The sequence below is a fragment of the Sinohyriopsis cumingii genome, chromosome 3 (assembly GCF_028554795.1).
Source record: "Sinohyriopsis cumingii isolate HCF-2022 chromosome 3, ASM2855479v2, whole genome shotgun sequence".
Lineage (NCBI taxonomy): Eukaryota > Metazoa > Mollusca > Bivalvia > Unionida > Unionidae > Sinohyriopsis > Sinohyriopsis cumingii.
The window spans coordinates 117,130,320-117,142,795 of record NC_142963.1 but is presented as its reverse complement, the minus strand read 5'-3'; positions in this window follow the sequence as shown (position 1 = coordinate 117,142,795).

Genomic DNA, 12,476 nt, shown 5'->3' with positions numbered 1-12,476 from the left:
ACTGAATATATTTCGTTCATTAGTATGCATGATAAAGTTTCAAGCGCTTCCAACTATTACTTAACGTTTAATTATTTCTACATTATTCATGATTCTATATGTGCTCCTCCATTTTCTGATTTAGTCTGGATAAAAATGACAGCCCTTCCCTCTTGAAAAAAGGTATTAAAATATTTTATTTCTTTTTTTTATCAGAAGTGAAAAAAATTCAGCACCGTGTTCTTATAAACCTTAAATCGAATTAATCTCTGCAGCTCTGAACTTGAACCTGTGGGTTCGGCAAACTCTAGATACTTCTGAAAGTATAGTCTACATTCCGCAAAGATGCTGTTTGGTTTTTGTCGTCGATATTATTACAATTTGAGTAAATCTGAACCAAATTTGAACACCATGCTGTATGTTCTATTGCTTACTCTTAACAAATTGCATAGACCTAGATCTGCCGGCGTATTATGAGGATGCAGATCTGGGTCTGTGCAGTTTGCAGTTGGACACGACTTATAAGTCATTACAGCGGACAGGTTTTTAAGCAAATCTCTGCAAGACCTGCAAGACTGATAGTTTGTAGTGTAATGTACTTGTCCTCGCTGATAATATATGGAGGAAAGAAAGAAAAAAACACGACCAAACGGAGGAAACATGTTTGATAGTAATCAGAGAAGATGGAAAAATAATACATCTTATTAAGAGTGAATTAAGCATAATGAATTTTGTTTATATTAAGCACACATAAACAACTTATCATATCGCCTAATGATATTAACACAGTTTTAGCGTTTTATTTTTTTAAATAATCTACTATGATATTTCAACTGTAAAATTAATTCCGTCAATGACTTTTTGCCTTGATTCGCCCCGTTTATTCAGTTTTCAAAACAACAGTTGTTTTATTTTGTATACCTTTTGTTTTTGCCGTCTAGCAAAATAATACATTCCAAACATTATTTTGAGACGTTTGATACATGAATGACGCTTACAAAGCAGCCATAAACAATGCCCGATGTTTCATAAATCGGATTATATATACTTGCTACAGTGAACTATGATTCTCGTACATATTGTTTAATAAAACGTATCTCAACGTATGCATAATCAGTGTGTCTGACTGCCTGTCTGTTCGATTAATCTGTTTTGTTTTCATCTATGTTTACTGTCCATATGTACAGATGCTATTATATTTGTCTATATGTTTGTAGGTATACAGGTAGGTGGGCATGGATGGATGTATGTGCGTATGTGTGTGTTTGTGTATGTATGCATGCATGTATGTATGTATGTATGTATGTATGTATGTATGTATGTATCTATGTATCTATGTATGTGTGTGTATGTGTGTGTGTACGTACGTACGTACGCATGCATGTATGCATGCATGCATGCATGTATGTATGTATGTATGTATGTATGTATGTATGTATGTATGTATGTATCTATGACGTTAACGGCACATCGACAGACCTAGCTGTATAGCGTCGAGCTATATATGTATGTATGTATGTATGTATGTATGTATGTATGTGTGTGTGTACGTGCGTGCGTGCGTGCATGTATGTATGTATGTAACGGCACATCGACAGTCCTAGCTGTATAGCGTCGAGCTATGTATGTATATATGTATGTATGCATGTATGTATGTATGCATGTATGTATGTATGTATGTATGCATGTATGTATGTATGTATGTATGTATGTATGCATATGTATGTACGTACGTATGTATGTATGTACGTACGCATGTATGTATGTATATATGACGTTAACGGCACATCGACAGTCCTAGCTGTATAGCGTCGAGCTATGTATGTATGTATGTATGTATGTATGTATGTATGTGTGTGTATGTGTGTGTGTGTATGTATGTATGTATGTATGTATGTATGTATGTATATGAGGTTAACGGTACATCGACAGTCCTAGCTGTATAGCGTCGAGCAAACGTTTCTTTGTAACAAAATGGCAGAGTCAGATACCTTACCCAAATTATCAAGAAGAGGAACTCCCTCCAACCAAAGGTAACTACCCACCACCAATAGGCAATAGAAAAAGGACAATATTTTGTAAAACCTCAGTCGAAAGACATTCAAAATCGAAGCAAAGGCAAAAGGGCTAAAATCCTTAAAATTCAAGCTCAAAATTGTTTTGCATAAACCAGTCTTTTAAAATTAGGGACTTTCTCAGCTGGAACATGATCACGATTGCATCTCACAGCAAGCAATTTACTTCCATTAATCGCCTTCTATGGCATGTACAAAGCTGCATCAGGTTTCAGAGCTAGGAGGTTTCCTTCATTAATGGCTTATTTGGGTTCCACGAGGTCGCATCAGGCATCACAGCCAGTAGGTTACCTCCATTAATCGCCTCTTATGACATATACACGAGGTGAAAATCAGGCGTATTAGTTTCCTAAGGCCTTAAAAGTCCAGAGGAAGATCTTTTTGGAAAATGGTAAAATGTTATGGGATTTGGTAAATTTGCGTTGACAAACAAATATTATATGACTCGGTCACATCGCATGTTATTACATACTTTGTTTTCTATATTGTCATCTTCCTGCAAGATCGAACAAAGTTGCCTTAGCATACCAACACATGTGACAATAAAACAAACCTATTTACCATAAAAATTCTTTAAATGAAATGTCGGATTATTTAAGCTGCAAATCCCATATCCCATTACCAAAAAAAAAAAAATGTTAAAATTTTATGTTTGTCCGAGCATGATTAAAAATTCCCTATAAAAATGGTTTAACCGTCGATACCATATCGCTTCGATAACAAAAAGGTTGGGTTAAAAGGAAGAAAATACCATGGTTTCATGCGATTCGTTTTTGTTTTCAACAAAAGCTGAATTTAGCGACCTAATGAAATTTCGGTGGAGGCAAACGTGATTAATACAACAAAACTATGTACAAGACGGCAAAAACAATATGTTCATTACTTCCTAGTCCTTTAATAAACATCACAATTTGTAGTAGTACCAGCATCTTGGTCTGTTTTCAACAATTCTGACTATTGAAAGTTATGGATGCAAATTCGTGTCTTTCTAATAAATCAAATTTTTCTGTTGCACAGAAAGTACGACAAGTTATTAACTTTGATCGCTTAGAATTGTGGAGAAATTTTGAACAATTTTTATTCGAAACGACAACAAAAACAGTGAGTCATTATTCTTTCTACCTTTTTCTTCCTTTCTTTCTTGTCTCGATTCTTTGTTAAAAAAGGGTAGAGCCTACGTTTATACTCTGCAGCACGACTTGCTTACAGACTGAGTATATGCTACTTTGTCGGCATTCTTGTTAACCGCGTCATGCTTGCGTACTTGGAGCGATATAAATAGGAATTATAATTTAGATTGCCCTGGAGTAATAACAAACGTGGCTAAAACACCCATTAAACCTCATCGTTCTCATCTATTATTGGTGCCACTCGGCTTAGGTTGTATCATATTATCACAATATCCTGTTTCCCGCGGCAAACCGTATCATTCAAAGCATCGTATGTTCAGTATAATTATTCATAGAGCGTATATAATATATTGCTTTAGCTATTTCTGCTAATCTCACACAAGAGTAGAAATTCTGCTTGTTACCGTGGGTAACGATGACGCAATGAATCCATGTCATTGAAACCAGGCTTCTTGTGGAAGAGTTCGTTGTACCAGCCTGCAATTATAAAAAATTACCGATATAAAACTCTCCTTATTACTTTCCAACTTCGCAGTCACCTTTAAATGAGTAAAATAATTTCACTTGTAAGAACCCGATAATGCAGTTGAACCATTATTTTGTTGGCTACGTGCATGATATTACGCCCACAACGGACTATGAACATAGCAAAAACGAAATTCTGACACTGTGCAAATAGTGTGTATAGACTGTATGCTTCATTAACAGTTTGATACATTCATGGCAATTTTACAGTCAAGTACAGTCAAGAGAAAACATCTACAACATAAAACTGCATTTTATAATAAAACAGCTACTAGAATTTACAATGTGATATTTATTTATTTATTTATTTATTTATTTATTTATTTATTTATTTATGTATGTATTTCCAGAAGCGATACGCGCAGGCATATATTAATAACTGATAAAGCTACATGATTTCAAAGCAAAATCTTTCTTCTTTGCAATATATAGAATGTGTTTATCAAATTATTATTGAAGTATCAACGGTTTTTAATAATTCGTCTTGTTTCTCATGACAAAAGCCCAACGTAACTTGCGTTCTTCATGATTTAACAATCAATGCCGATAACTCTGTAAAAGAAATTCCAACAACTCTGTAAAAAACCGATAACTCTGTGAAATGCCGATACCTCTTTGAAATCGTTTTGGCTTTCTAGTGTTTCGTATCTTTTCTAACCGTTTTGTTTTTAAAATGCGTTTACATATTTATAAACAGAAATGTACCTTTCGCGTGGCTTATAGGTTTCTTTTTGGTACGAAAGGATACGAAAAATGGTCTTAACAATGTCACTAATGAAGGTTATACATGTATTTTGCTTTGTTCATATGCCATAGCAGACGTAGGCTCTGTTGGGTACTGCTAAAAAAAGCACACCATTATAGTTTATGATAAAGAGTGCTTTTGAAGTCCAAGACATGCAAATATAAATAAATGAATTAGTTATAAGATCCATTCACAATACTATTTTAGGCAAAATTAACTAAGACAGCCCTGTCGTACTCAATGCGTTAAGCGAAAGGTACTATGTGTTATTGTGCCACGAGCTGCCTGTGAACAACTAATATCCTTTATTCAGATTTTTTGTTCTTGATCCAACGAACGTAAGTTTCCAGTGTACCAAAGTTTGTGTACAAGACGTCGACACTCGTAATCTCAAGCGTTTACCAGCTAATGAAAAGGTAATAATTAGGTATGTCGCAGACACAAATCAAAACTATCTGGAGATAAAGATGCCTTACTATACCATCGATGTTATCTGGAAGATCGAAAATTCTATCCCTACTTGTTACATTCATTCGGCTTAAGGACGAGTATGGCCATACATGTATGACAAAGACATGTGGGAGTATTTACAATAACATTATTGATTTCCATATAATTCAAATTCATATTGCACATTGGAGCTGAACTTTTTTATTGACTGCGCCTAAAAGCTATATCGTCTTTTCTTTATTTCAATGTTTCATAGTTTCGCAAGATTTTTGTTATCACGTCACGACAAGCCGCAGGGGTGAATTCCGCATTCACTCAACACCCTGTCATTTCAAGTGTGTGTGTGTGTGTGTGTGTGTGTGTGTGTGTGTGTACGATCATAAAAGTGCATTGAACATCCTAATCAATAATAAGTTTGCAAGAAATCGCGGTGAACGTTTCCAAAGACAGACTGCATACAATTCTTTATACATCTTGTAGTAACTTCATCGGTCGTTATCAAAAGTGGTAAATCGAAGAAACTGTCAGGTGGCGGAAGCGAATCGCAATCAATATCTCCTTGCACGCAATAACATAATGAAAATAACACTGATTCAAGTCACGCAGTGTCAGACTAAAGCGTGCAGCAATACTCAACGCCAAACCATTCACGATCGAAGAGAAAAAAGTAATCAAGATCTACGAGGCACCGTAGCGGACAACAGCTGGTCCAACCAGAATGTTGCTGTTGAAATTTTAATGTCATATGTTCAGAATTCCAATTTCCCGTGTTGTATCAAAAATGCTTGTCCTTAAAGTTCCATTTTCCAGATCAAGATTTTAGATTTTATATGTTGAATTATACAGTGGTGGTTAAAAAGTTACATTTCCTATGTTGACGTTTTACAGAGAATATTTTGAATTACACAGCGGTGGTTGAAATTTCAATATCATATGTCGAGAATCCCTAATTCAAACGTAATATGTAACTGTCTGTGATGAAAGTAATAAATGAGTGTGAAAGGGAGAGCTACACGGATTGTAAGGCTATCTGGAGGGACCATACAGAGAGCTACACACATCGTAGGGCTATCTGGAGGGACCATACAGAGAGCTACACAGATCGTAGGGCTATCTGGAGGGATCATGAAGAGAGCTACACAGATCGTAGGGCTACATGGAGGGACGATACAGCGAGCTACACAGATCGTAGGGCTATCTGGAGGGATCATAAAGAGAGCTACACAGATCGTAGGGCAATCTGAAGGGACCATACAGAGAGCTACACGGATTGTAGGGCTATCTGGAGGGACCAGACAGAGAGCTACACAGATCGTTGGGCTAGCTGGAGGGATCATAAAGAGAGCTACATAGATCGTAGGGTTATCTGAAGGGACCACACAGAGAGCTACACGGATAGTAGGGAGATCTGGAGGGACCATACAGAGAGCTAAACGGATTGTAGGGATATCTTGAGGGACCATACAGAGAGTTACACAGATCGTAGGGTTATCTGGAGGGATCATAAAGAGAGCTACACAGATCGTAGGGCTATCTCAAGGGACCATACAGAGAGCTACACGGATCGTAGGGCTATCTCGACGGACCATACTGAGAGCTACACTGATCGTAGGGATATCAGGAGCGACCATACAGAGAGCTACACGGATCATAAGGCTATATGGAGGGATCAGAAGGAGAGCTACACAGATCATACGGCTATCTGGACGGACCATACAGAGAGCTACATGGATCGTAGGGATATCTGGAGGGATCTTAAAGACAGCTACACAGATCGTAGGGCTATCTAGAGGGACCATACAGAGAGCTACTCAGCTCGTAGGGATATCTGAAGGGATCATACAGAGAGCTACACGGATCGTAGTGCTATCTGGGGGGACCATACAGAGAGTTACACGGATCGTAGTGCTATCTGGAGGGACCATACAGAGAGCTATACGGATCGTAGGGATATCTGGAGGGATCATAAAGAGAGCTACATAGATCGTAGGGCTATCTGGAGGGATCAGAAAGAGAGCTACATAGATCGTAGAGCTAGCTGGAGGTACCATACAGAGAGCTACACAGATCGTAGAGATATCTGGAGGGATCATAAAGAGAGCTACACAGATCGCAGGGCTATCTGGAGGGACCATACAGAGAGCTACACGGATCGTAGGGATATCTGGACGGACCAGAGAGAGCTACACAGATCGTAGGGCTCTATGGAGGGACGATACAGCGAGTTACACAGATCGTAGGGCTATCTGGAGGGATCATAAAGAGAGCTACACAGATCGTAGGGCAATCTGAAGGGACCATACAGAGAGATACACGGATTGTAGGGCTATCTGGAGGGACCAGACAGAGTGCTACACGGATTGTAGGGATATCTTGAGGGACCATACAGAGAGCTACCCAGATCGTAGGGCTATCTGGAGAGATAAGAAAGAAAGCTACACAGATCGTAGGGCTATCTGAAGGGACCATACAGAGAGCTACACGGATCGTAGGGCTATCTAGAGGGACCATACAGAGAGCTACACGGATCGTAGGGATATCAGGAGCGACCATACAGAGAGCTACACGGATCATAAGGCTATATGTAGGGTTCAGAAAGAGAGCTACACAGATCATAGGGCTAGCTGGAGGTACCATACAGAGAGCTACACAGATCGTAGGGATATCTGGAGGGATCATAAAGAGAGCTACACAGATCGTAGGGCTATCTGGAGGGACCATACAGAGAGCTACACGGATCGTAGGGATATCTGGACGGACTAGAGAGAGAGCTACACAGATCGTAGGGCTATATGGAGGGACGATACAGCGAGCTACACAGATCGTAGGGCTATCTGGAGGGACCATACAGAGAGCTACACGGATCGTAGGGATATCTGTACGGACCAGACAGAGAGCTACACAGATCGTTGGGCTAGCTGGAGGGATCATAAAGAGATCTACACAGATCGTAGGGCTATCTGGAAGGACCATACAGAGAGCTAAACAGATCGTAGGGCGATCTGAAGGGATCATAAAGAGAGCTACACAGATCGTAGGGCCATCTGAAGGGACCATGCAGAGAGCTACACGCATAGTAGGGCTATCTGGAGGGACCATACAGAGAGCTACACGGATTCTAGGGATATCTGGAGGGACCATACAGAGAGCTACACAGATCGTAGGGCTATCTGGAGGGATCATAAACAGAGCTACACAGATCGTAGGGCTATCTAGACGGACCATACAGAGAGCTAAACAGATCGTAGGGCTACCTGAAGGGATCTTGAAGAGAGCTACACAGATCGTAGGGCTATGTGAAGGGACCATACAGAGAGTTACACGGATCGTAGGGCTATCTGGAGGGACCATACAGAGAGCTACACGGATCATAAGGCTATATAGAGGGATCAGAAAAAGAGCTACACAGATCACAGAGCTATCTGGAAGGACCATACAAAGAGCTACACGGATCGTAGGGATATCTGGAGGGATCATAAAGACAGCTACACAGATCATAGGACTATCTGGAGGGATCAGACAGAGAGTTACACAGATCATAAAGCTAGCTGGAAGGACCATACAGAGAGCTACACGGATTGTAGTGCTATCTGGGGGAACCATACTGAGAGTTACACAGATCTTAGTGCTATCTAGAGGGACCATACAGAGAGCTACACGGATCGTAGGGATATCTGGAGGGATCATAAAGTGAGCTACATAGATCGTAGGGATATCTGGAGGGACGATACAGAGAGCTACACATATCGTAGGGCTAGTTGGAACGACCATACAGAGAGCTACACAGATCGTAGAGCTATCTAGAGGGACCATACAGAGAGCTGCAAGGATCGTAGGGCTATCTGAAGGGACCATACAGAGAGCTACACAGATCGTAGGACTAGCTGGAGGGACCATACAGAGAGCAACATGGATCGTAGGGATATCTGGAGGGACCATACAGAGAGCTACACGGAGCATAGGTCTATCTGGAGGGATCGGAAAGAGAACGACACAGATCATAGGGTTAACTGGAGGGACCATACAGAGAGCTACACGGATCGTAGGGATATCTGGAGGGATCAGAAAGAGAGCTACACAGATCATAGCACTATCTGGAGGGATCAGAAAGAGAGCTACACAGATCATAGCGCTATCTGGAGGGATCAGATAGAGAGCTACAGAGACCATAAAGCTAGCTGGAGGGACCATACAGAGAGCTACACGGATCGTAGGGATATCTGGAGGGATCATAAAAAGATCTACACAGATCGTACGGCTATCTGGAGGGACCATACAAAGAGCTACACGGATCGTAGTGCTATCTGGGGGGACCATACAGAGAGTTACACGGATCGTAGGGATATCTGAAGGGATCATAAAGAGAGCAACATAGATCGTAGGGCTATCTGGAGGGACCATACAGAGAGTTACATGGATCGTAGTGCTGTCTAGAGGGACCATACAGAGAGCTACACGGATCGTGGGGATATCTGGAGGGATCATAAAGAGAGCTACATAGATCGTAGGGCTATCTGGAGGGATCAGAAAGAGAACTACACAGATCGTAGGGCTAGGTGAAGGGACCATACAGAGAGCTACTCAGATCGTAGGGCTATCTAGAGGGACCATACAGAGAGCTAAACAGATCGTAGATCTATCTGAAGAGATCATAAAGAGAGCTACACAGATCGTATGGCTATCTGAAGGGACCATACAGAGAGCTACACGGATCGTAGGGCTATCTGAAGGGACCATACAGAGAGCTGCACGGATCATAGGGCTATCTGGAGGGACCATACAGAGAGCTACACGGATCGTAGGGATATCTGGAGGGACGATACAGAGAGCTACACGGATCATATGGCTATATGGAGAGATCAGACAGAGAGTTACACAGATCATAGAACTAGCTGGAGAGACCATACAGAGAGCTACACGGATCGTAGTGCTATCTGGGGGTACCATACAAAGAGTTACACGGATCGTAGTGCTATCTAGAGGGACCATACAGAGAGCTACACGGATCGTAGGGATATCTGGAGGGATCATAAAGCGAGCTACATAGATCGTAGGGCTTGCTGGAGGGACCATACAGAGAGCTACACAGATCGTAGGGCTATCTGGAGGGACCATACAGAGAGCTACACAGAGATCGTAGGGCTAGCCGGAGGGACCATACAGAAAGCAACACGGATCGTAGGGATATCTGGAGGGACCATACAGAGAGCTACACGGATCATAGGGCTATCTGGAGGGATCGGAAAGAGAGCGACACAGATCATACGGCTAACTGGAGGGACCATACAGAGAGCTACACGGATCGTAGGGATATTTGGAGGGATCAGAAAGAGAGCTACACAGATCATAGGGCTATCTGGAGGGATCAGATAGAGAGCTACACAGATCATGGAGCTAGCTGGAGGGACCATACAGAGAGCTACACGGATCGTAGGGATGTCTGGAGGGATCATAAAGAGATCTACACAGATCGTACGGCTATCTGGAGGGACCATACAGAGAGCTGCACGGATCGTAGTGCTATCTGGGGGGACCATACAGAGAGTTACACGGATCGCAGGGATATCTGGAGGGATCATAAAGAGAGCTACATAGATCGTAGGGCTATCTGGATGGACCATACAGAGAGCTACACAGATCGTAGGGCTATCTGGAGGGACCATACAGAGAGCTACACAGATCGTAGGGGTAGCTGGAAGGACCATACAGAGAGCTACACGGATCGTAGGGATATCTGGAGGAATCATACAGAGAGCTGCACGGATCGTAGGGTTAGCTGGAGTGACCATACAGGGAGCTACACGGATCGTAGGGATATCTGGATGGATCATAAAGAGAGCTACACGGATCGTAGGGCTATCTGGTGGGATCATAAGGCGAGCTGCAGACCTCGTAGGACGAACTGGAGAGAATGTAGGGTGACCTGGCAGGACGGGTTCTTGCAATCGAAAGTGAGTGGGAGAGGACGGGATTAAGCTGGTGAAGAGGAGAAGACGAACGGAAGAGGACGCGCTTTTGTAATATCAGCGAATCATAGAGGACAAGCCTGAGCAATCAAGACAGAGTAGGATTTTGGGGAATGAACAAGGAGATAACTCTCTAGAAAGTATGAATTAAAGTTTTGTACAAGTACATGAAAATTGACTTCTCTGAACTCGAGGTAATTTCACTGACTCAAAAGTAGTGAATAGGGCCACCCTAGCCTCAATGGGAATTAGCATTACAGACCCCCCCCCCCACGGCCACTCTAGCCTCAAGGGAAATTTAACATGGAGAAAAATCGTGGGCCACTCTAGCCTCAAGGGGAATTTAACATGGGAAATAGTCTTGGGCCACTCTAGCCTCAAGGGGAATTGAACATGGAGAAAAAGTCTTGGGCCACTCTAGCCTCAAGGGGAATTGAACATGGGGGGAATAAAGTGTGGGTCTATCTAGGGACAAGGGGGGAATTGAACATGGGATTTTTTTATTTTTTTTTAAAAAAATACAAAAATGGGCAAGGCAATGGAAAGTCATTCTCTTTTCGAGAAATATGGGTGGCCCTGAAAAGGGCCTTTGGGTTTATGTTAATGTATCCATTAACATAAAGGGCATCTGCGGCATCTTCTTGTCCTCAAGCTGCGTCTTACTCGAGGGCCATAAATCAGTGTCCTCTTGAGGCAACCTTGTCTTTCTACGTACACTCTTCGTATCCACAGACTGGTGTCTGACTTGTCGACAACGGTCCACTTGGACCGGACATACATGAGCATGTCCGTCCTAAACATCATTGAAGACACAAGGGTGGATGATTCGACTGTGGTCCACATCTTGAAGCGACGAGAACAGGTGAATCAATGCAGTGAACTGCGCTTATTTATAGGTAGAGGAAGGATTGAAACGGATTGAGTTCATTCACCAATTCGAACACGCGTTACAAAATTCAGTCAGTCCACATCCAATCCGAAGAGAGCAGTCTGTGACGTCACGTGGTCTATATAGATTCGCTAGCGCTTGTGTACAGTCAATCTATGCGACAGTGATTCAACATGACGGAAACTCAGAAAACGATCCATTGGGGTGCACCAGCAGGGGAGACCGCCCAAGGGAACCCGGACTTACTTTCAGAAGAGGTGAATTGGGATTTTGTGGATTTTCTTACCTCGCAAGAATTTGTTCCGGAACCTTCGTTACCTTCTTCATTACCCTAAGTGGAGAATTTTAGACAGAGACAGAAAGAAGAATTGGAGAAATTTATACAACGACAAAAGGAAGCAGAACAAGCTTTTCTCCTACAGCAGCAGCAGCAAGAAGAAGAGGTAAGAAAAAAACAACAGCAACAACAGCAAGAAGAAGTAGCAACAAAGAAACAAGAGGGTGAAAATCAAACGGTCACGGTACTGTTGGACATTTTAGCGGAGTTAAGAAGTCTGAAACAAATGTATCAGACTTCTTTATTACGACCGAAGAGAATACGACCTTCCCGAGCTAAACACGTTAACCCTGTGACTAAGCCTACCGTACCACCCTTAGTGATTTCAACGCAATCATCATCGACATTACGCAGTCCAGAAGTATGCCTTGGCCGTGGTA